Source organism: Stegodyphus dumicola, chromosome X1, assembly GCF_044657685.1.
Source record: "Stegodyphus dumicola isolate Sdum_Otavi_A_Nest chromosome X1, ASM4465768v1".
Lineage (NCBI taxonomy): Eukaryota > Metazoa > Arthropoda > Arachnida > Araneae > Eresidae > Stegodyphus > Stegodyphus dumicola.
This window is the reverse complement of record NC_140780.1, coordinates 71,831,929-71,858,364: the sequence shown is the minus strand read 5'-3', so window position 1 is coordinate 71,858,364 and position 26,436 is coordinate 71,831,929. Positions and strand designations below refer to the sequence as shown.

Below are 26,436 nucleotides of genomic sequence, written 5' to 3'. Positions count from 1 at the left end.
CTACTTACAAATACCTTGGTGTTTTACTAGACTCAAAATTAACTTGGCAACTTCACATTCAAAAAATTATTGCGAATGCGCAAGCTGTCACAGCCAACCTGCGCCCCTTTTTCGCTAAAAATAGCGACCTGTCACTTGATAACAAGATCTTGCTTTATAAATCTATCATAAGGCCTATTCTCACTTACGCGAGTCCCATCTGGGGCTCAGCTGCTCTGACTAACCCTAAACACGTCCAAATTTTTCAATCAAAATTTTTACGGCAGATATTAAACGCTCCATGGTTCATAAGGAACGGTGACATTCATAACGACCTCAAAATTATACCCATTAATCGCTTTATACAGCGACTTTCGGAAAGATTTTTCAAAAACATCCATCTTGTTGGAAATCCAGTATTACATACCCTGCCGTTATATGATCCTGCGGTTGCCTCTTCTAAAAAGCGACTCAGAGCAATTTTACAAGCTGATTATGCTCAACTACCTTTTAAACGGCGTCGGTATTGGAACACAGACGCCCAAGTGGATGCTTTCCTCTAGTTCCTAAACTCCAACCGCCCCCGCGTTAACAATGCGTAAGGGCATTGACCGGGGGAACCATGTTCTTTAACTCTTTAGGAAGAGTGTTCTAACGTTTCTTTAACAAGGGACAACTTATCTCCGCAGCCGCACGCGACTGCACTTAATTTCTCAATAGCTTCTTAAAAGCTTCTTTTCCACCCGCTAAACGGGTTGCTTTCAACCCCCTAAGGGGACCTTTTAACGTCGCACTAAATAGCGACCAATAATTTTCTTCTCCTGCTTCAGTGTATCACACTGAACTGCTACCAGAACCCGCCCAACGGGTTTCGCCCCCAGCCCTTTTTGCCCAACTCTCCGGATTGTCCTAAGGATTTTATTTTGCTGTTGATATCAAAAATCAAGGAAATGTATTGCACCTTTTTATTCTTTTCAAAACTTTTTGAATGTTGACTCCTCTTTCAAAATTTATTCCTGGCCCTTTTTAAACACAAAATTTAATTTAAAGACTTTCTAAGAGTTTTCCTTTTTTCTCATGCGGAAGGCATTATCTGAAATTAATATAATTAGGCTAATAATATAATTAGGAAATTAATATAATTATCTGAAATTTTTATAATTAGGCTTCAAAATTTTCCCTTATTAGATGAACCCCTCTTTATGTAATTATTCTATCTCTGATGATGCGGAGTTAAAGGCCTAGCCTAGCGCACTCCGTAAATTAACTTCCTTGATCCTTGATTACGTGATTGGCTGAGAGTAGAGTGAGTCTGGTGATTTTGCATATTTGGGGAATTGTTTGGTGTTTCTTCATTAATTTTTTCAATATCTATATTTCCTGGTCTTTTGGGGCATTCCTTACTACAAGATGCATGTCCTCCTCCACAGAGGACACATTTCGCAGGAAATTCTTTACCTGTTTGAGGGCACTGGAAGGATTTGATATTCTCGGCGCATCTGACGTTTTGTCAACGAACGTTTCTTCTTAACACGTGTTCCTCAATTTCCTGTACAGGCGGTCACAAAAGTATTCGATTACCGGTACCCTATCAGAAAATGACAAGATGGCGTTTTTCTCTCTATCTCTCTCGTATTATTCCATCCTAGGTTTTCTTCTTTCCCCATCTTAGAAAAGACTGAAAAATGGTCACTATCTCTCTTTGAATTGGGACGCCATTTTGAGAAAAGCGGACGACATCACCTTGGAGAACGGATATGACCCAAGGAGGTTAGAATATAAGGAGGAGGGTTCGCAGTTTCCTCCACTATCGGGAAATGAAACTCCACTGAACAAGCGGCGTCCATGTTTGTAACTTCAAAACATTGCATTGCGTCAGTGAAAAGTACGTGTTTTTAAGCTGTTCCGTGCATGTATTTTCCACTAAATATATGTAAAATTTATAATGAAATTTTACATATTTTATATATGATATCTTATAAAGATGATAATACCCGTAATTTACTACGTACAGAAAATCATTAAGAAATAGTTCGAAATCTAAATGCATGTGCATAACATTAAAGCCTTTAAAAATAGAATTTGTTTAGGTTTTATTAGCAACCTGTGGGTGTACTTTCCAGTTTTTCCTTTAAGAAGTGATATTTCTGATTTATTCACAGTATTGTAAAATTTTAAAGAATCATTTAAAATATATTTAACCTGAAATTAATAGCAGATAATTATCTAAAAAAATAGTCACAGGTTGCATTTTTTTTAAATGAAAGTTTTAAACTCTTTTCACAACTAACAATCTTATAACAACAAGAATATAAATATTAATAAAATAAAACAGATTCATGTGAATTATGTGATTTCAGTTTATACGCGTTTCATATTTAAGAATCTGAAAGAAATTGCCTTGAATTAAGCTAAATTAGAGAAATATACCTATACTTTTGGATACATCTTTACACATGTTCAGTTGTGTAAATATTTTACTTACTTTTATTGCTATACTGCCCACAAATTTTTAAATTTATGCAAAAACATTTTAACAACAGAAAAGTTAGTTTATCTTGATCAAATGCACAAATTATATTCTTAACAGTTCAAAAATTTTAAATTGAATAATAATTAATACATAAAGAAAAGCATTACTTTATTTAATGCCTTTAAAAACCATAAAAATAGTAACAATTGGTGTCTAATTTTTCATGAAAATTATCAAACGAATTACCTAAAACGTTCAAATTATACAGTTTAAATCCTAGCATACATCATTGTGTGTTAAGGAACAAAGATTCCAGCTATAAACAGAAACATTAAAATGTATTTAACATATTTTGATTATTATTAAGTCCCTTTTTTACATCTGGAAAAAAAACAACATGACATTGTGATATTTTTTTACCATAGTTATCAAATTACATAAAAAAAAAGAAAATCAATACTTACGCGTGAAAAGTAATCCCAGGAATCTTTTTCAAAAATCTTTTTGTGCGTCCATATACAACACAAGATGACATGCTTCAAAAAGAAAAGAAAAAAAAAATATTCCAATTACAGACTTCCTTGTCACAGCGATAACAGGAACATGGCCGCCAAGCCTCACCGTTTGAGTTGAACCTTCCCTCCTTCTACTCTAACCTCCTTGATATGACCAAAAAATATGTATTGTTTTTGCATAGACATTCTTTGATATGACCGCTCACCACGCCCAAAGAATCTCCATATGTATTCTTCTGTGAAATAGTTGTTAAAAATAGTTAATTATGTATGGATTAGTAATTAGGTACTTAAGGAAAAAGTATGTTTTAATTATTTAGCACATTCAGTTATATTTCTCATAATTCGAAACTTTTATCATGTTATTCGATGAGGGGTAGGGCTATGGCGCCCAGGCACCCTGGTGGTTAAGCACCGCAGTTCAACTCCTACCCCTCTCCCTCTCTACTAGCGTCTACATCCCAAAACGGCAGCCTATGAGAGAGGCGATTCTATTATTTTCATCGGGGAGTAGAGGAGTTAGAATGGTTTTCTGAGGAATGCAATGGCAGTGGACTATATGTTTGCTTACATTTGGAAGTTCAAAAAATTGCTAAGGTGGATTGCCTTAGTTTCTACGATTACTTACAGGGAAATATTAGGCAGTTTTTTCGGTTTGCTGATAGAGGGTAAATAGGCAATTTACCTTTATAATCCGCGTTTATCTATTTAAACTTCAGAAGATTTAAGATGAAGAGAATATATTTAACACAACAGAACACAATCGTAAGACTTGTAAATCTTTTAAAAGACAACAGCAAATTTTTAAACATTACTGTAAAAAATATCATCTCTTCTAATTATAATAAATAATGAGATAATGCATGGATGAATTGTTAATTATATGATAACTATGCATTTATAAAAAGTTTTTAATGATGAACTATAAATAATATTTTTAATTATCGATGTGTTGTTTTTTAAAAGATTTACAAGTCTTAAGCTTGCGTTCTGTTGTGTTGAATATATTCACTTCATCATAAATCTTCTGAAGTTTAAATAGATAAATGCGGATTTATAAAGGTAAATTATCTATTCGCCCTCTATCAGCAAACCAATAAAAACTGCCTAATATTTCCCTGAAAGTAACCGCAAAAACTAAGGCAATCCACCTTTGCAATTTTCTGAACTTCCTAATGTAAGCAAACATCGTGCACTGCTGTTGGCGTTCCTCAGAAAACCATTCTAACTTCCCTACTCCCCGATGAAAATAATAGAATCGCCTCTCTCATAGGCTGCCGTTTTGGAATGTAGACGCTAGTCTCCCACTCTTTGAATTGGGACGCCATTTTGAAAAAAAGCGGACGACTCCATCTTGGGAAAACGGCATTAGATATGTTTTGGCTTGCTGTATTTAAGTCAGGGTGGAATCCAGTCAGCTAGGCATGTTCTTTTCCTCTGTGAAATATTGCTGTCATTTCGTTGAAAGTGACCTGGTAATATTTCAGGATAAACACCTCGTACGTTGGGCTAAGCTGTCACCTCTCATGCATGAGAGTACCTAGGTAAAGAACTTAAAATTAGAAACGTTTCTTACGTAAAAATTCTGATTGAAATACTTCTTTTAAGTTATGTGACATAACTTTCCAAAATGTCATTAATTGTGTGTGTGTGAATTAAGGTAGTTTAATGTATAACACCTGCTTCAAAAATAACAGTAAAGTTTATTTTGTTTATTTGTCATTTAAAATTACCGGCTTATTGTCTTTCGGTGCCATCTTTCTACCATCGCCGAAATTATTTACTCTTCTTAAAGATCATTATCCCATTTATTCTGTGTATCCGTAATAACTGTATAATTTGTTTTTCTTTCATTGTTCATGTTGTACCCATACATTAAAAACACCATTCGCTTACTGTACTTCGTAGTATTAGGAAAATCATTTGCTTTTCTATCGACTGCAGTCATGATTTTAGTAACAATGTAGCACATTGCTGGAATTTAAAACAAAGAAGGCTACTTTTGAAGTTCTATATATATAGAAACAATATTAGATATTTCTCTTTGTGTATAATTATTCTTTAATTTCAAAGTAGTTAAAATCTAATGATTCCTTTTTTCCCTCTCTTGGCCTCTTCTAGTGTAATTTGTCATCATTTTTGTGCACTCTTGGATTGCAGAACATCATATCATGAAAGAAAAAGAACGAAGATGAAAAGAACGGAGAAATAGTGCAGAGCAAAAAGACATCTGTGGCTGGTAATTCTTGTTTTATACTAACTTTATTTTCACTACAAATGCTTGAATGTTATAATTTGTAGGTCACTTTTCACATGTTGCTTTATATTGGAGTTTTACTACTTATTTATTTTACGTGAACGCTTCACATTATGTTTTAATGTTTAGGGTAGCATTTATGCATTAATTTCTTAGGTTTTGAATTCCATATTGAAGTGTCTGAATTGGTTCTTTCTTTATATTGTATTGTAATATTCGTAGTGAGGTTGAACTGTTAATCACACTATAATTATCAGAAGTCTGAGATTTGTTAGAGTTCTGTTGCTTCTTAGTGGTTTCAAAATTACTGCTGTAGTGTAATTTTTTCCCAAGTGGCCTCCTTTTGCATTACTATAAAATTATGAGGGTACACTTTTAGCTTTTAGAAACTATTTATTTACAATCTTAGAATGTATAATCACAGAGAACTGAAATACCAGCATAGTTCTATTTTTCAAATCTGTATCCAAAGTGTTGCCAATTACAAGTTACTAAATATTAAATGTTACCATTTACAAATTATTAAATATTACATCTTCCGTTTTTTTAAAGAGTTCAAAAGTTTTAACAGTCTAAAATCAGTCCAAATACCTGGCCGGCTTTCTAATCAGTCTCCCACTTCTAGTTCTTAGCTCACCGTTCCTTGTTTCTGAGTTAGCAGAGTTTGGTAGTTGATCTTCTAAACTTTGCCCTTGAGAATATCTGGAATCATATCCTTTTACATCTGTTTTCTGTGTATTAACTCCTTGTTCTGTTCCTCTGATATTCTCATCAACAGCTGAACTGTTTTCTCTAATATCTTTTCTATTTCTTCTCAATACTGATCCACCTGATCTAAGTATATATGATCTAGGCATCTTATGCACTTCTTCTACAACTGCTGGTTTCCAGCGATTATCGTGATATATCCGAACACAATCTCCTTTATTTAGTGATGGTAATGTTTTTGTATGACGATCATAATATGACTTCTGTTGAGTTCTTTCTTGGTTGATTTTTTCTTTTACATTTCTCACAACTTGAGGTTTAAGTAATTCTTCAGATGTAGGAAGAATTGTTCTTGTTCTACTCATAAGTCGTTGAGCTGGTGATCCTAGCATCTCATTTGTTGGAGTGTTCCTATGAGCTAACAAAACTAAATAAGGATCAGCATGATCTGCTTGAACTTTCTTTAACAATTTCTTCGCCGTTTGTACTGAACGCTCTGCTAATCCGTTCGACTGTGGATGGTATGGACTGCTTGTTATATGTTTAAATAGGTATTTCTTTGCAAATTCTGAAAATTCTTTACTTGCAAACTGAGGTCTATTATCAGATATCACTATCAATGGTATACCGTATCTTGCAAAATGAGATTTCATGTAACTGATCACTGTGTGACTTCGAGTATCCGGTAGTTTGGAGATTTCAAAAAAGTTGGAATAGTAATCTACAATTAATAAATATACATCTTTGTTAATCTCAAATAAATCTGTCGCAACTAAGGTAAATTGGGAATTTCATGTGGTATCATAGGCTCTCTTATGTTTTTGTTCTGGTATTCATTACATATAGAACATTTTGAAATTTTATCTTCTATCTGCTTGTTGATAAGTGGCCAAAACAAAACATCTCTAGCTCTTTTCTTACATTTTTCTATACCAAAATGACCCTCATGAATTAAATTTAACATTTCCTTTTGCATAGATAAAGGAAAAATTACCCTTCCTCCTTTGAAAAATAAGTCATTTTCCATTGTCAACTCATCTCTGTAGTCCCAAAATACTTTGACTTGAGGTTCTACCTGATGTTTCCTTTCTGGCCAGCCTCTCAGAATATATTTCTTTAAGCACTGTAGTGTAGCATCACATTCACTTTCTTTCTTCAATGCATAAATTTTGTCATCAGATGCTGGAATCAGTGGACGAATTTCTGTATCTTCATCATTATCTTCTGTTGTATTCAAATTTGCTCTACTCAAAGTGTCTGCTATTAATAAGTCTTTCCCCTTTTTGTATCGTACATCTAGATCATATTTTTGTAAATTTAACAGCATTCTTTGCAATCGCTGTGGTGCTTTAAAAAGAGGTTTCTTAGTTATGCTTTCTAATGGTCGATGATCAGTTTCAACTGTAATACGTTTGCCATATATATATTGATAAAATTTAGAACATCCAAAAGTAATAGCTAAAAGCTCTTTTTCTATCTGAGCATAATTTTTCTGACTTTTTGTTAGAGCTCTGGAAGCATAAGCAATTGGTTGGTTTTCTTGTAGTAAAACAGCACCTAATCCTTCAGAACTTGCACCTACTGAAAGAGTTACATCCTTATTAACATCATAGAATTTTAATACGGGTGCTTTTGCAATCAATTCTTTAAGTGTTTCGAAAGCTTTTTGATGCTTTTCAGTGCCAGAGGACATTTTTCTCAAGTAACTGTCTTAATGGTGCGGTAATAGTACTTAAGTTAGGAATAAATTTGGCTAAATAATTAATCAATTCCAAAAATCTTTGTAGCGAAGGCACATCTGTAGGTTCTGGCATTTTAACAATTGCTTCCACTTTAGAAAAATCAGGTTTTAGTCCATTTTCACTTAACTCGTGCCCTATATAATTCACACGATTAACTTTTATTTTACATTTAGCCTTATTGAACTTCAAATTATTTTCTCGTGCTCTCTGGAGTACTTTTTTAAGTCGTAGCTCATGTTCCTTTTCATTACATCCCCATATTAAGATATCATGTATAATACATTCAATGCCTCCTAGACCTTCTATTATTTGGCTGAATTTTCTTTGGCAAATTTCTGGAGCTGAACATATGCCAAAAGGTAATCTTTTAAATTTGTATCTGCCAAAAGGTGTATTGAATGTACACAAATTACTACTTTCTTCGTCAAGCTGGATTTGCCAAAAAGCACTATTAGCATCTAAAACAGGAAATATTTTTGCGTTAGGCATTCTAGTGACAACTTCGTCAATGGTTAACATCAGATAATGTTCTCGTTTTATAGCTTTATTTAAATCTCTAGGATCTAAACATATTCTTATTTTGTTCGGTTTGACAACTGTGACCATTGAATTTACCCGTTCAGTTGGTTCTCTTACTTTCTCAATAACATTTAAATTTTCCATTCTTTGTAATTCTTTCTTAACTTTATCACGTATAGCTATGGGTATTTTTCTTGGAGGATGAATGACTGGTGTTACATCTTGTTTTAACTGGATTTTATATTCTCTATTCAAACAACCTAAGCCTTCAAATACATCTTTGTATTCCTCCAGTAAGTCTTCAGTGTAAACAGACATTACTTTCTGAATCAAACCTAGTTGCAAACATGATTTTAATCCTAATATAGAAGGTACTTCATTGTCAATAACTTGGAATTCCACAACATAATTATTTTTTCCATATTGGCAGTTAAGTACTACTTTTCCTAAAGTATCCATTTTATTCCCACAGAATGTAACTAATATTTTCATTTCAGACTTCTGTATCAGAACATTTAGCAATTTCACTTTGGTTTTAGAAATAACATTGCGCATTGCTCCAGTATCTAACTGCAAATTTAGTTTACTTTTATTTACATTAACGTCAACAGTCCATTTCTCTTCCTTGTTATCTGAATTAAGGTTTAATGTGCCAACATAAAATTCTAACTCTTCCTCAGAGTCATGATTTATTAATTTAATTTGTCTATCTTTTTTGTTTACCTTGACTGCTTCATTTTTTATTATATTGCTTTTACACTGACTCGCGAAATGATTTGCCTTTTTACATTTATGACAGATATTTCCATATGCTGGACACATTCGATACTCATGAGATGTTCCACATTTAGAACAAATTTTTGTCTATTGTTTATCGGTATTTACCTCTTTGTAAGTATTCTTATTATGTTTACTTAGTTTCTTTTTCACTAAGTTTACAGCAGTTTCCTCATCTTTTATGATTTTCATTTGATGTGCACTTATTTTAGCAGATCTGCATATATCAAGAGCTTTTTCTAATGTTAATTCTGTTTCATGTAACAATCTTGCTCTCACTATATCATCTTTAATACCACAAACAATTTTATCCTTTATTAAACTATCCGTTAATTGTGCAAACTCGCATGTTCTAGCTTTATTTCGAAGGTCAGTTACGTATTCATCTATGGTTTCTGACGCGGTTTGATTTCTAGTAAAGAATAAATGTCTTTCATATGTAATATTTTTCTTAGGAATACAATATTCCATAAATTTTGTTTTAATTTCACTTAATTTAATTTCTTTACCCTCTTCTATAGGAAATGTATTATATATTTAGAGACTACAAATTCCTATTACATGAAAAAAAGTATCAACTCTTACCTTCTCTTCATTATTATGTAATTCACTAGCTACTTTATATATTTCAAATGATTGCAGCCATCTCTGCCAATTCCAAGCTAGATTTCCATCAAATTTCATCGGCTCTGGTGGTTTTAAACTTTCCATTTTGAAAGCAAAACTCTCCTGACACCATATAAAATTATGAGGGTACACTTTTAGCTTTTAGAAACTATTTATTTACAATCTTAGAATGTATAATCACAGAGAACTGCAATACCAGCATAGTTCTATTTTTCAAATCTGTATATAAAGTGTTGTTAATTACAAGTTACTAAATATTAAATGTTACCATTTACAAATTATTAAATATTACAATTACGAGGAGGAGGCTAAGCATTTTCCTCTCTGTCTGGCCTAATATATTCCTTGCCTAATGGGGTCTTCTCTTCCCAACAGGTCAGTGTAATTGCACTTCCTGTATATAAACCAATTTTGTTTCAGTTTTTTCCGAATTTAGATTCTCTCTATGAAGTGCTGTTTCTCTTAAAACCATTGAAAGTTAAATGTTGAACAAAAAAGAAATGTAAATAAAAATTTAATGAGTACTCATAAAGAAAGTTAGTGGGGCCAAATTGTCTTCTGTTAAGGCTGCTCAAAATGTGTTTTTATTAGTTGTTTTAAGCATACTTTATTATATTTTTCCCTTAATCTCAACTATTTTGGCATATTGTGAAGTATTATGAACCTATTTGCGAAGATCTCTTTAAAATTGATTTCACAAATAAAAATTCGTTTTGAAATAAAATCAGAGATGTTTTATTATTATCGAAGTAAAATTCTGCAGATTAACTTTCAACTTTGTTTTGCAAAGCACACTGAAAGTTTCTTTTGGACTTTTTTCCGTTCTCTTGGCATATGCATGACAGAATTATTTTTTGAGAAAGCTGATGTCTTTTGCTTATAAGAATGATTGATGCAACTGTATGGGTGTCGCTGTAAAGAGCACATGTTTCCCAGTGTCCTGTTTCTTCCTTAATTTAGTCATTCTCCGCTAGATCAGACATTGCTTTTGTGTTATTTAACAATTTCTTCATCTTATCTTCAGTTAAAAGCTCTTCTTCATAATGAGCACTTTTATTATCAAGGGGTTTTATAAGACCCCAATTCTTCTTTTGTAATTTTCTGATTCATTGTTTGACTTCTCTGTCTTCCATATGTGAAAATTCTTCGGCATCGATTGCTTTTGAAATTTGTAAGATTTTTCGGACTTCATTTTCAGTCGATGGAAATTGTTTAAAGTAGCAGATAAATTCTTTCCGGTGTTGATGGATGAATGTTGCACCACGTATGAATGAAATTCTAGCAGTGGACAAATAAAATGGGATCTTTTAAGGTACTGCTGTACGCGAAATCATGCTTTACAAGTCTGCGCTCAGCAAGTACCTGCCGTATTAAAAATGATAGACGACAAAATATGACTTGAAGAATTGTATGAGTTATTTGGAATGCAGATTGGGAGTTTAGTCGTGATAGGTAAAAAGTCTATACAGATGACCGGAAATAATAAAAATTTAGATGGGTGTACTATAAAGTATTTTACTCCTGGACCATGGATTAGTCATAAACAGTACTTGTGTAAAAACAGATTAAAGTATATGAATTCCCTGTTTAAGAAAGGAATTTCTCTATGACAGTATGCAGTCTGTATCATAGCTGGAATAGCGAGGTGTTGTGTCTTCAGGGAAACAAAATCTGTTATTCTGTAATTTTTCCTGAAAATGTGTGTTTAAATTTTGTTACCTAGGTAACCTATTTTTAACTCATTCTATATGAAAATGAAACCAAATACAGACAAAGAAATAAAATTGCATTCCTTCCCTTGGTGCAGTTATTAACAACTTTAACTGAATGGGAGCCAATTTTAAGTTTATAAAATTTTGGCTAGCTGCAATTGTATATTGCACTTTTAATATTTCAGTTATAAGTGCATTACACAAAGTATAAAAATGTGTGGTATAATATCTTAAAGAAAAGGTATACTCTTTGTATTATTTACAAAAAAATTCAGCAAGATGAAAATTAAATACAGGGAAATCATATTTTAATGTGAAATTTAACATTGCATTCCTTCTGAGAGTTTTTTTTTTTTTTCTCCCTCTGGTACATGCGATGTTATTGCTAAATCCATGCAGTCGTCCAGATGTTTGTTTGTTATTCTGTATCTGAACATTGATTTTAACAAGATTGTTGTTGAAAATCCTCTTTCACATTTTTAGGTAGATCGAAAGCAGGAATTTATCTTTTTAAAAGTTTAACAGTTCATGATTTTTCTGATCTAGGACTATTCAAATGGCTTTTTGTGATATTCTTCATCTTAATTAGGATGAAAACCAGTTATTTCTATTTCTAGATCAGTAGAATTGTTAACATATTTGCAATCTTTTACCATTTTTCTTAAACACTAGTCTTATGTAATGGGTTTGAAGTGAACGTAGTAGTTGGCCTAATTTTAAATACACTCAAAACATCTAATTTAGAAACTAATTTAAGCTCGATGAGATTTTCCTAATGTTTGTTTCAGTTTTCTTATATTTCACGCTTTAGTTCTCCAGATTTTCAAAGTGGCAAAATGTACATTGCATTATGGTAAAAATGTATATTCCTTATATTTGTGTAATATTTTTAAAAAATTAATTCTGATTTAAAATTAATTTAAAATACCCTTAAATTCAAAAACTTTAGTTTAGTTCTCCCCCCCCTCAAATTTAAGATTTTAGTTATTATGTGTGTAAGAATGACTAAATCATAGAACCAATTATGGTCAATAATTTCTTCATAAGTTTCGTTTCTAGATTTTTAAAATTCTTCTATGAAACTTTTGTAACAGAAGCTGGGATGGAACCCAAGCAGCCAGACAGAATGTCCCTTCCCTGAGTGAAAATTTCTATCATTTCACTGAAAGTGACATTATAATATTTCAGAATAAACCCTCGTAACACTAATAAATGTATGTAGATTTTTTTTTAATGTTTATATAATGCGTGTTTGGTTCTTACAACATTTTGAGCTATTATATTACTAATTCTGTATGTGAGCTAAGACAGTTTAATATAGAACATCTGCTTCAAGACTAAAAGTAAAGTATTTGAATTGTGTTTTACCTTTCTTGTGTTTTGAGAGGTACGTTCTAATCTACAATTTATGGAATTTCTCGGTATTGGACATCTCACATAGCTGACAAAATTTCATTCCTATGTTTAGGTTTTATAGTACAATAAGTTGAGCATCCCTCCATTAGTATATGACTTTGATTCCTTCAAAAGAAAAAAAGAGTATCTTAGTTTTGTTGAATTTTTGGTCAAAATTTTAGTATATAGGTAATTGCAATAGCTCATTCACGAAATTTTATTTAAATTTTTTGCAACATTTAAAAATGGTATATCATTCAATGGCATTTGATGTGTTTTGGCTTGCTGTATTAAAGCTGTGCTCGAACCCGGGCAGCTGGACAATATGTTCTTTAACTGAGTGAAATATTGCTATAATTTCATTAAAGTGACGTGGTAATATTACAGGATAATTTCTTGTACATTGGACTGAGCTGTCCTCTCTCATGGATGAGTGTACCTAAGTAAAGAACTTAAAATTAGAAAGGGTTCTTGCGTTAAAATTCTGAATGAAATATTTATTTTATGGTTTATGACTTTTGTTTCCTAGATGTTTTTCTAAATCTGTTTTTAGAATGGTGTTTTTGAGCCCTTTAAAAAAAAAAAAAAGCTATAAAAGTATATATGTATAGCTCTTTTAATGTCAATATATTGCGAGTTTGATTCTTACTCTTTTTTGATCTGTTATGTCACTAATTCTGTGTGTGAATTAAGATAGTTTTATATATAACACCTGCTTCAAAGCTAACAGTAAAGTTTATTTTGTTTATTTGTCATTTAAAATTACCTGCTTATTGACTTTCGGTGCCATTTTTGTACCTGCGCTAAAATTATTTACTTTTCTCGAAGATAATTTTCCCTTTTATTCTGTGTATCTGTAATAACTGTATAATTTTTTTTTTTTCTTTCATTGTTCATGTTGTACCCATACATTAAAAATCTCTTTCGCTTACTGTACTTCTGTCGTATAAGGAAAATCATTTGCTTTTCTATCGACTGCAATCATGATTTTAGTAACAATGTAGCACATTGCTGGAATTTAAAACAAAGAAGGCTACTTTCGAAATTTTATATATTAAGAAACAATATTAGATATTTCTCTTTGTGTATAGATATTCTTTAATTTCAAAGTAGTTAAAATCTAATGATTCCTTCCCCCATCCTTGGCCTCTTCTAGTGTAATTTGTCATCATTTTTGTGCACTCTTGGATTGCAGAACATATCATGAAAGAAAAAGAATGGAGAAATAGTGCAGAGCAAAAAGACATTTGTGGCTGGTAATTCTTGTTTTATATTAACTTTATTTTCACTAGAAATGCTTGAATGTTATAATTTGTAGGTCCCTTTTCACATGTTGCTTTATATTGGAGTTTTACTACTTATTTATTTTACGTGAACGCTTCACATTATGTTTTAATGTTTAGGATAGCATCTATGCATTAATTTCTTAGGTTTTGAATTCCATATTGAAGTGTCTGAATTGGTTCTTTCTTTATATTGTATTGTAATATTCGAAGTGAGGTTGAACTGTTAATCACACTATAATTATCAGAAGTCTGAGATTTGTTAGAGTTCTGTTGCTTCTTAGTGGTTTCAAAATTACTGCTGTAGTGTAATTTTTTCCCAAGTGGCCTCCTTTCGCATTATGAGGAGGAGGCTAAGCATTTTCCTCTCTGTCTGGCCTAATATTTTCCTTGTCTAACGGGGTCTTCTCTTCCCAACAGGTCAGTGTAATTACTCTGCCTGTGTATAAACCAATTTTGTTTCAGTTTTTTCCGAATTTAGAGTCTGTCTATCAAGTGCTGTTTCTCTTAAAACCATTGAAAGTTAAATGTTGAACAAAAAAGAAATGTAAATAAAAATTTAATGAGTACTCGTAATGAAAGTTAGTGGGGCCAAATTGTCTTCTGTTAAGGCTGCTCAAAAGGTGCTTTTTATTAGTTGTTTTAAGCATACTTTATTAACTTTTTCCCTTAATCTGAACTATTTTGGCATATTGGGAAGTTTTATGAACCTATTTGCGAAGATCTATTTAAAATTGATTTCACAAATAAAAATTCGTTTTGAAATCAAATCAGAGATGTTTTATTATTATCAAAGTAAAATTCTGCAGAATAACTTTCCACTTTGTTTTGCAAAGCACTCTGAAAGTTTCTTTTGGACTTCTTTCCGTTCTCTTGGCAAATGCATGAGAGAAATATTTTTTGAGAAAGCTGATGTCTTTTGCTTATAAGAATGATTGATGCAACTGTATGCGTGCCGCTGTAAAGAGCACATGTTTTTTCTTTAATTGGGTAATTCTTCGCTAGAAGATCAGACATTGCTTTTTGTGTTATTTAACAATTTCTTCATCTTATCTTCATTTAAAAGCTCTTCTTCATAATGAGCGCTTTTATTATCAAGGGGTTTTATAAGACCCCAATTCTTCTTTTGTAATTTTCTGATTCATTGTATGAATTCTCTGTCTTCCATATGTGAAAATTCTTTGGCATCGTTTCCTTTTGAGATTTGTAAGAATTTTTGGACTTCATTTTTAGTCGATGGAAATTGTTTAAAGTAGCAGATAAATTCTTTCCGGTGTTGATGGATGAATGTTGCACCACGTATGAATGAAATTCTAGCAGTGGACAAATAAAATGGGATCTTTTAAGGTACTGCTGTACGCGAAATCATGCTTTACAAGTCTGCGCTCAGCAAGGACTTGCCGTATTAAAAATGATAGACTACGAAATATGACTTGAAGCATTGTATGAGTTATTTGGAATGCAGATTGGGAGTTTAGTCGTGATAGGTAAAAAGTCTATACAGATGACCGGAAATAATAAAAATTTAGATGGGTGTACTATAAAGTATTTTACTCCTGGACCATGGATTAGTCATAAACAGTACTTGTGTAAAAACAGATTAAAGTTTATGAATTCCCTGTTTAAGAAAGGAATTTCTCTATGACAGTATGCAGTCTGTATCATAGCTGGAATAGCGAGGTGTTGTGTCTTCAGGGAAACAAAATCTGTTATTCTGTAATTTTTCCTGAAAATGTGTGTTTAAATTTTGTTACCTAGGTAACCTATTTTTAACTCTTTCTATATGAAAATGAAACCAAATACAGACAAAGAAATAAAATTGCATTCCTTCCCTTGGTGCAGTTATTAACAACTTTAACTGAATGGGAGCCAATTTTAAGTTTATAAAATTTTGGCTAGCTGCATTTATATATTGCACTTTTAATATTTCAGTTATAAGTGCATTACGCAAAGTATAAAAATGTGTGGTATAATATCTTAAAGAAAAGGTAGTCTCTTTGTATTATTTACAAAAAAATTCAGCAAGATGAAAATTAAATACAGGGAAATCATATTTTAATGTGAAAATTAACATTGCATTTCTTCTGAGAGTTTTTTTTTTTTCTCCCTCTGGTACATGCGATGTTATTGCTAAATCCATGCAGTCGTCCAGATGTTTTTTTGTTATTCTGTATCTGAACATTGATTTTAAGAAGATTGTTGTTGAAAATCCTCTTTCACATTTTTAGGTAGATCGAAAGCAGGAATTTATCTTTTTAAAAGTTTAACAGTTCATGATTTTTCTGATCTAGGACTATTCAAATGGCTTTTTGTGATATTCTTCATCTTAATTAGGATGAAAACCAGTTATTTCTATTTCTAGATCAGTAGAATTGTTAACATATTTGCAATCTTTTACCATTTTTCTTAAACACTAGTCTTATGTAATGGGTTTGAAGTGAACGTAGTAGTTGGCCTAATTTTAAATACACTCAAAACATCTAATTTAGAAACTAATTTAAGCTCGATGAGATTTTCCAAATGTTTGTTTCAGTTTTCTTATATTTCATGCTTTAGTTCTCCAGATTTTCAAAGTGGCAAAATGTACATTGCATTATGGTAAAAATGTATATTCCTTATATTTGTGTAATATTTTTAAAAAATTAATTCTGATTTAAAATTAATTTAAAATACCCTTAAATTCAAAAACTTTAGTTTAGTTCTCCCCCCCCCTCAAATTTAAGATTTTAGTTATTATGTCTGTAAGAATGACTAAATCATAGAACCAATTATGGTCAATAATTTCTTCATAAGTTTCGTTTCTAGATTTTTAAAATTCTTCTATGAAACTTTTGTAACAGAAGCTGGGATGGAACGCAGGCAGCCAGACAGAATGTCCCTACCCTGAGTGAAAATTTCTATCATTTCACTGAAAGTGACATTATAATATTTCAGAATAAACCCTCGTAACACTAATAAATGTATGTAGATTTTTTTTTAATGTTTATATAATGCGTGTTTGGTTCTTACAACATTTTGAGCTATTATATTACTAATTCTGTATGTGAGCTAAGACAGTTTAATATAGAACATCTGCTTCAAGACTAAAAGTAAAGTATTTGAATTGTGTTTTACCTTTCATGTGTTTTGAGAGGTACGTTCTAATCTACAATTTATGGAATTTCTCGGTATTGGACATCTCACATAGCTGACAAAATTTCATTCCTATGTTTAGGTTTTATAGTACAATAAGTTGAGCATCACTCCATTAGTATATGACTTTGATTCCTTCAAAAGAAAAAAAAGAGTATCTTAGTTTTGTTGAATTTTTGGTCAAAATTTTAGTATATAGGTAATTGCAATAGCTCATTCACGAAATTTTATTTTAATTTTTTGCAACATTTAAAAATGGTATATCATTCAATGGCATTTGATGTGTTTTGGCTTGCTGTATTAAAGCTGTGCTCGAACCCGGGCAGCTGGACAATATGTTCTTTAACTGAGTGAAATATTGCTATAATTTCATTAAAGTGACGTGGTAATATTACAGGATAATTTCTTGTACATTGGACTGAGCTGTCCTCTCTCATGGATGAGTGTACCTAAGTAAAGAACTTAAAATTAGAAAGGGTTCTTGCGTTAAAATTCTGAATGAAATATTTATTTTATGGTTTATGACTTTTGTTTCCTAGATGTTTTTCTAAATCTGTTTTTAGAATGGTGTTTTTGAGCCCTTTTTTAAAAAAAAAAAAAAAAAAAAAAGCTATAAAAGTATATATGTATAGCTCTTTTAATGTCAATATATTGCGAGTTTGATTCTTACTCTTTTTTGATCTGTTATGTCACTAATTCTGTGTGTGAATTAAGATAGTTTTATATATAACACCTGCTTCAAAGCTAACAGTAAAGTTTATTTTGTTTATTTGTCATTTAAAATTACCTGCTTATTGACTTTCGGTGCCATTTTTGTACCTGCGCTAAAATTATTTACTTTTCTCGAAGATAATTTTCCCTTTTATTCTGTGTATCTGTAATAACTGTATAATTTTTTTTTTCTTTCATTGTTCATGTTGTACCCATACATTAAAAATCTCTTTCGCTTACTGTACTTCTGTCGTATAAGGAAAATCATTTGCTTTTCTATCGACTGCAATCATGATTTTAGTAACAATGTAGCACATTGCTGGAATTTAAAACAAAGAAGGCTACTTTCGAAATTTTATATATTAAGAAACAATATTAGATATTTCTCTTTGTGTATAGATATTCTTTAATTTCAAAGTAGTTAAAATCTAATGATTCCTTCCCCCATCCTTGGCCTCTTCTAGTGTAATTTGTCATCATTTTTGTGCACTCTTGGATTGCAGAACATATCATGAAAGAAAAAGAATGGAGAAATAGTGCAGAGCAAAAAGACATCTGTGGCTGGTAATTCTTGTTTTATATTAACTTTATTTTCACTAGAAATGCTTGAATGTTATAATTTGTAGGTCCCTTTTCACATGTTGCTTTATATTGGAGTTTTACTACTTATTTATTTTACGTGAACGCTTCACATTATGTTTTAATGTTTAGGATAGCGTCTATGCATTAATTTCTTAGGTTTTGAATTCCATATTGAAGTGTCTGAATTGGTTCTTTCTTTATATTGTATTGTAATATTCGAAGTGAGGTTGAACTGTTAATCACACTATAATTATCAGAAGTCTGAGATTTGTTAGAGTTCTGTTGCTTCTTAGTGGTTTCAAAATTACTGCTGTAGTGTAATTTTTTCCCAAGTGGCCTCCTTTCGCATTACGAGGAGGAGGCTAAGCATTTTCCTCTCTGTCTGGCCTAATATTTTCCTTGTCTAACGGGGTCTTCTCTTCCCAACAGGTCAGTGTAATTACTCTGCCTGTGTATAAACCAATTTTGTTTCAGTTTTTTCCGAATTTAGAGTCTGTCTATCAAGTGCTGTTTCTCTTAAAACCATTGAAAGTTAAATGTTGAACAAAAAAGAAATGTAAATAAAAATTTAATGAGTACTCGTAATGAAAGTTAGTGGGGCCAAATTGTCTTCTGTTAAGGCTGCTCAAAAGGTGCTTTTTATTAGTTGTTTTAAGCATACTTTATTAACTTTTTCCCTTAATCTGAACTATTTTGGCATATTGGGAAGTTTTATGAACCTATTTGCGAAGATCTATTTAAAATTGATTTCACAAATAAAAATTCGTTTTGAAATCAAATCAGAGATGTTTTATTATTATCAAAGTAAAATTCTGCAGAATAACTTTCCACTTTGTTTTGCAAAGCACTCTGAAAGTTTCTTTTGGACTTCTTTCCGTTCTCTTGGCAAATGCATGAGAGAAATATTTTTTGAGAAAGCTGATGTCTTTTGCTTATAAGAATGATTGATGCAACTGTATGCGTGCCGCTGTAAAGAGCACATGTTTTTTCTTTAATTGGGTAATTCTTCGCTAGAAGATCAGACATTGCTTTTTGTGTTATTTAACAATTTCTTCATCTTATCTTCATTTAAAAGCTCTTCTTCATAATGAGCGCTTTTATTATCAAGGGGTTTTATAAGACCCCAATTCTTCTTTTGTAATTTTCTGATTCATTGTATGAATTCTCTGTCTTCCATATGTGAAAATTCTTTGGCATCGTTTCCTTTTGAGATTTGTAAGAATTTTTGGACTTCATTTTTAGTCGATGGAAATTGTTTAAAGTAGCAGATAAATTCTTTCCGGTGTTGATGGATGAATGTTGCACCACGTATGAATGAAATTCTAGCAGTGGACAAATAAAATGGGATCTTTTAAGGTACTGCTGTACGCGAAATCATGCTTTACAAGTCTGCGCTCAGCAAGGACTTGCCGTATTAAAAATGATAGACTACGAAATATGACTTGAAGCATTGTATGAGTTATTTGGAATGCAGATTGGGAGTTTAGTCGTGATAGGTAAAAAGTCTATACAGATGACCGGAAATAATAAAAATTTAGATGGGTGTACTATAAAGTATTTTACTCCTGGACCATGGATTAGTCATAAACAGTACTTGTGTAAAAACAGATTAAAGTTTATGAATTCCCTGTTTAAGAAAGGAATTTCTCTATGACAGTATGCAGTCTGTATCATAGCTGGAATAGCGAGGTGTTGTGTCTTCAGGGAAACAAAATCTGTTATTCTGTAATTTTTCCTGAAAATGTGTGTTTAAATTTTGTTACCTAGGTAACCTATTTTTAACTCTTTCTATATGAAAATGAAACCAAATACAGACAAAGAAATAAAATTGCATTCCTTCCCTTGGTGCAGTTATTAACAACTTTAACTGAATGGGAGCCAATTTTAAGTTTATAAAATTTTGGCTAGCTGCATTTATATATTGCACTTTTAATATTTCAGTTATAAGTGCATTACGCAAAGTATAAAAATGTGTGGTATAATATCTTAAAGAAAAGGTAGTCTCTTTGTATTATTTACAAAAAAATTCAGCAAGATGAAAATTAAATACAGGGAAATCATATTTTAATGTGAAAATTAACATTGCATTTCTTCTGAGAGTTTTTTTTTTTTTTTTTTTTTCTCTCCCTCTGGTACATGCGATGTTATTGCTAAATCCATGCAGTCGTCCAGATGTTTGTTTGTTATTCTGTATCTGAACATTGATTTTAACAAGATTGTTGTTGAAAATCCTCTTTCACATTTTTAGGTAGATCGAAAGCAGGAATTTATCTTTTTAAAAGTTTAACAGTTCATGATTTTTCTGATCTAGCACTATTCGAATGGCTTTTTGTGATATTCTTCATCTTAATTAGGACGAAAACCAGTTATTTCTATTTCTAGATCAGTAGAATTGTTAACATATTTGCAATCTTTTACCATTTTTCTTAAACACTAGTCTTATGTAATGGGTTTGAAGTGAACGTAGTAGTTGGCCTAATTTTAAATACACTCAAAACATCTAATTTAGAAACTAATTTAAGCTCGATGAGATTTTCCAAATGTTTGTTTCAGTTTTCTTATATTTCACGCTTTAGTTCTCCAGATTTTCAAAGTGGCAAAATGTACATTGCATTATGGTAAAAATGTATATTCCTTATATTTGTGTAATATTTTTACAAAATTAATTCTGATTTAAAATTAATTTAAAATACCCTTAAATTCAAAAACTTTAGTTTAGTTCTCCCCCCCCCTCAAGTTTAAGATTTTAGTTATTATGTCTGTAAGAATGACTAAATCATAGAACCAATTATGGTCAATAATTTCTTAAGTTTCGTTTCTAGATTTTTAAAATTCTTCTATGAAACTTTTGTAACAGAAGCTGGGATGGAACACAGGCAGCCAGACAGAATGTCCCTTCCCTGAGTGAAAATTTCTATCATTTCACTGAAAGTGACATTATAATATTTCAGAATAAACCCTCGTAACACTAATAAATGTATGTAGATTTTTTTTTAATGTTTATATAATGCGTGTTTGGTTCTTACAACATTTTGAGCTATTATATTACTAATTCTGTATGTGAGCTAAGACAGTTTAATATAGAACATCTGCTTCAAGACTAAAAGTAAAGTATTTGAATTGTGTTTTACCTTTCATGTGTTTTGAGAGGTACGTTCTAATCTACAATTTATGGAATTTCTCGGTATTGGACATCTCACATAGCTGACAAAATTTCATTCCTATGTTTAGGTTTTATAGTACAATAAGTTGAGCATCCCTCCATTAGTATATGACTTTGATTCCTTCAAAAGAAAAAAAGAGTATCTTAGTTTTGTTGAATTTTTGGTCAAAATTTTAGTATATAGGTAATTGCAATAGCTCATTCACGAAATTTTATTTAAATTTTTTGCAACATTTAAAAATGGTATATCATTCAATGGCATTTGATGTGTTTTGGCTTGCTGTATTAAAGCTGGGCTCGAAGCCGGGCAGCTGGACAATATGTTCTTTCCCTGAGTGAAATATTGCTATAATTTCATTAAAGTGACGTGGTAATATTACAGGATAATTTCTTGTACATTGGACTAAGCTGTCCTCTCTCATGGATGAGTGTACCTAAGTAAAGAACTTAAAATTAGAAAGGGTTCTTGCGTTAAAATTCTGAATGAAATATTTATTTTATGGTTTATAACTTTTGTTTCCTAGATGTTTTTCTAAATCTGTTTTTAGAATGGTGTTTTTGAGCCCTTTTTTTTAAAAAAAAAAAAAAAAAAAAAGCTATAAAAGTATATATGTATAGCTCTTTTAATGTCAATATATTGCGAGTTTGATTCTTACTCTTTTTTGATCTGTTATGTCACTAATTCTGTGTGTGAATTAAGATAGTTTTATATATAACACCTGCTTCAAAGCTAACAGTAAAGTTTATTTTGTTTATTTGTCATTTAAAATTACCTGCTTATTGACTTTCGGTGCCATTTTTGTACCTGCGCTAAAATTATTTACTTTTCTCGAAGATAATTTTCCCTTTTATTCTGTGTATCTGTAATAACTGTATAATTTTTTTTTTCTTTCATTGTTCATGTTGTACCCATACATTAAAAATCTCTTTCGCTTACTGTACTTCTGTCGTATAAGGAAAATCATTTGCTTTTCTATCGACTGCAATCATGATTTTAGTAACAATGTAGCACATTGCTGGAATTTAAAACAAAGAAGGCTACTTTCGAAATTTTATATATTAAGAAACAATATTAGATATTTCTCTTTGTGTATAGATATTCTTTAATTTCAAAGTAGTTAAAATCTAATGATTCCTTCCCCCATCCTTGGCCTCTTCTAGTGTAATTTGTCATCATTTTTGTGCACTCTTGGATTGCAGAACATATCATGAAAGAAAAAGAATGGAGAAATAGTGCAGAGCAAAAAGACATCTGTGGCTGGTAATTCTTGTTTTATATTAACTTTATTTTCACTAGAAATGCTTGAATGTTATAATTTGTAGGTCCCTTTTCACATGTTGCTTTATATTGGAGTTTTACTACTTATTTATTTTACGTGAACGCTTCACATTATGTTTTAATGTTTAGGATAGCGTCTATGCATTAATTTCTTAGGTTTTGAATTCCATATTGAAGTGTCTGAATTGGTTCTTTCTTTATATTGTATTGTAATATTCGAAGTGAGGTTGAACTGTTAATCACACTATAATTATCAGAAGTCTGAGATTTGTTAGAGTTCTGTTGCTTCTTAGTGGTTTCAAAATTACTGCTGTAGTGTAATTTTTTCCCAAGTGGCCTCCTTTCGCATTACGAGGAGGAGGCTAAGCATTTTCCTCTCTGTCTGGCCTAATATTTTCCTTGTCTAACGGGGTCTTCTCTTCCCAACAGGTCAGTGTAATTACTCTGCCTGTGTATAAACCAATTTTGTTTCAGTTTTTTCCGAATTTAGAGTCTGTCTATCAAGTGCTGTTTCTCTTAAAACCATTGAAAGTTAAATGTTGAACAAAAAAGAAATGTAAATAAAAATTTAATGAGTACTCGTAATGAAAGTTAGTGGGGCCAAATTGTCTTCTGTTAAGGCTGCTCAAAAGGTGCTTTTTATTAGTTGTTTTAAGCATACTTTATTAACTTTTTCCCTTAATCTGAACTATTTTGGCATATTGGGAAGTTTTATGAACCTATTTGCGAAGATCTATTTAAAATTGATTTCACAAATAAAAATTCGTTTTGAAATCAAATCAGAGATGTTTTATTATTATCAAAGTAAAATTCTGCAGAATAACTTTCCACTTTGTTTTGCAAAGCACTCTGAAAGTTTCTTTTGGACTTCTTTCCGTTCTCTTGGCAAATGCATGAGAGAAATATTTTTTGAGAAAGCTGATGTCTTTTGCTTATAAGAATGATTGATGCAACTGTATGCGTGCCGCTGTAAAGAGCACATGTTTTTTCTTTAATTGGGTAATTCTTCGCTAGAAGATCAGACATTGCTTTTTGTGTTATTTAACAATTTCTTCATCTTATCTTCATTTAAAAGCTCTTCTTCATAATGAGCGCTTTTATTATCAAGGGGTTTTATAAGACCCCAATTCTTCTTTTGTAATTTTCTGATTCATTGTATGAATTCTCTGTCTTCCATATGTGAAAATTCTTTGGCATCGTTTCCTTTTGAGATTTGTAAGAATTTTTGGACTTCATTTTTAGTCGATGGAAATTGTTTAAAGTAGCAGATAAATTCTTTCCGGTGTTGATGGATGAATGTTGCACCACGTATGAATGAAATTCTAGCAGTGGACAAATAAAATGGGATCTTTTAAGGTACTGCTGTACGCGAAATCATGCTTTACAAGTCTGCGCTCAGCAAGGACTTGCCGTATTAAAAATGATAGACTACGAAATATGACTTGAAGCATTGTATGAGTTATTTGGAATGCAGATTGGGAGTTTAGTCGTGATAGGTAAAAAGTCTATACAGATGACCGGAAATAATAAAAATTTAGATGGGTGTACTATAAAGTATTTTACTCCTGGACCATGGATTAGTCATAAACAGTACTTGTGTAAAAACAGATTAAAGTTTATGAATTCCCTGTTTAAGAAAGGAATTTCTCTATGACAGTATGCAGTCTGTATCATAGCTGGAATAGCGAGGTGTTGTGTCTTCAGGGAAACAAAATCTGTTATTCTGTAATTTTTCCTGAAAATGTGTGTTTAAATTTTGTTACCTAGGTAACCTATTTTTAACTCTTTCTATATGAAAATGAAACCAAATACAGACAAAGAAATAAAATTGCATTCCTTCCCTTGGTGCAGTTATTAACAACTTTAACTGAATGGGAGCCAATTTTAAGTTTATAAAATTTTGGCTAGCTGCATTTATATATTGCACTTTTAATATTTCAGTTATAAGTGCATTACGCAAAGTATAAAAATGTGTGGTATAATATCTTAAAGAAAAGGTAGTCTCTTTGTATTATTTACAAAAAAATTCAGCAAGATGAAAATTAAATACAGGGAAATCATATTTTAATGTGAAAATTAACATTGCATTTCTTCTGGGAGTTTTTTTTTTTTTTTTTTCTCTCCCTCTGGTACATGCGATGTTATTGCTAAATCCATGCAGTCGTCCAGATGTTTGTTTGTTATTCTGTATCTGAACATTGATTTTAACAAGATTGTTGTTGAAAATCCTCTTTCACATTTTTAGGTAGATCGAAAGCAGGAATTTATCTTTTTAAAAGTTTAACAGTTCATGATTTTTCTGATCTAGCACTATTCGAATGGCTTTTTGTGATATTCTTCATCTTAATTAGGACGAAAACCAGTTATTTCTATTTCTAGATCAGTAGAATTGTTAACATATTTGCAATCTTTTACCATTTTTCTTAAACACTAGTCTTATGTAATGGGTTTGAAGTGAACGTAGTAGTTGGCCTAATTTTAAATACACTCAAAACATCTAATTTAGAAACTAATTTAAGCTCGATGAGATTTTCCAAATGTTTGTTTCAGTTTTCTTATATTTCACGCTTTAGTTCTCCAGATTTTCAAAGTGGCAAAATGTACATTGCATTATGGTAAAAATGTATATTCCTTATATTTGTGTAATATTTTTACAAAATTAATTCTGATTTAAAATTAATTTAAAATACCCTTAAATTCAAAAACTTTAGTTTAGTTCTCCCCCCCCTCAAGTTTTAAGATTTTAGTTATTATGTCTGTAAGAATGACTAAATCATAGAACCAATTATGGTCAATAATTTCTTCATAAGTTTCGTTTCTAGATTTTTAAAATTCTTCTATGAAACTTTTGTAACAGAAGCTGGGATGGAACGCAGGCAGCCAGACAGAATGTCCCTTCCCTGAGTGAAAATTTCTATCATTTCACTGAAAGTGACATTATAATATTTCAGAATAAACCCTCGTAACACTAATAAATGTATGTAGATTTTTTTTTAATGTTTATATAATGCGTGTTTGGTTCTTACAACATTTTGAGCTATTATATTACTAATTCTGTATGTGAGCTAAGACAGTTTAATATAGAACATCTGCTTCAAGACTAAAAGTAAAGTATTTGAATTGTGTTTTACCTTTCATGTGTTTTGAGAGGTACGTTCTAATCTACAATTTATGGAATTTCTCGGTATTGGACATCTCACATAGCTGACAAAATTTCATTCCTATGTTTAGGTTTTATAGTACAATAAGTTGAGCATCCCTCCATTAGTATATGACTTTGATTCCTTCAAAAGAAAAAAAGAGTATCTTAGTTTTGTTGAATTTTTGGTCAAAATTTTAGTATATAGGTAATTGCAATAGCTCATTCACGAAATTTTATTTAAATTTTTTGCAACATTTAAAAATGGTATATCATTCAATGGCATTTGATGTGTTTTGGCTTGCTGTATTAAAGCTGGGCTCGAAGCCGGGCAGCTGGACAATATGTTCTTTCCCTGAGTGAAATATTGCTATAATTTCATTAAAGTGACGTGGTAATATTACAGGATAATTTCTTGTACATTGGACTAAGCTGTCCTCTCT

At 31.3% G+C, this 26,436-nt stretch overlaps 1 long non-coding RNA gene across 1 annotated transcript; it reads left to right on the top strand.

Annotated features, from left to right (window-relative positions):
- Positions 1-4,125: 4,125 nt before the first annotated feature.
- On the top strand, positions 4,126-17,737 carry LOC146993198 (uncharacterized). Its single transcript, XR_015038786.1, has 3 exons — positions 4,126-4,511; positions 5,089-5,206; positions 13,861-17,737. It is a non-coding gene; the product is annotated as an uncharacterized LOC146993198 (long non-coding RNA).
- Positions 17,738-26,436: the final 8,699 nt, after the last annotated feature.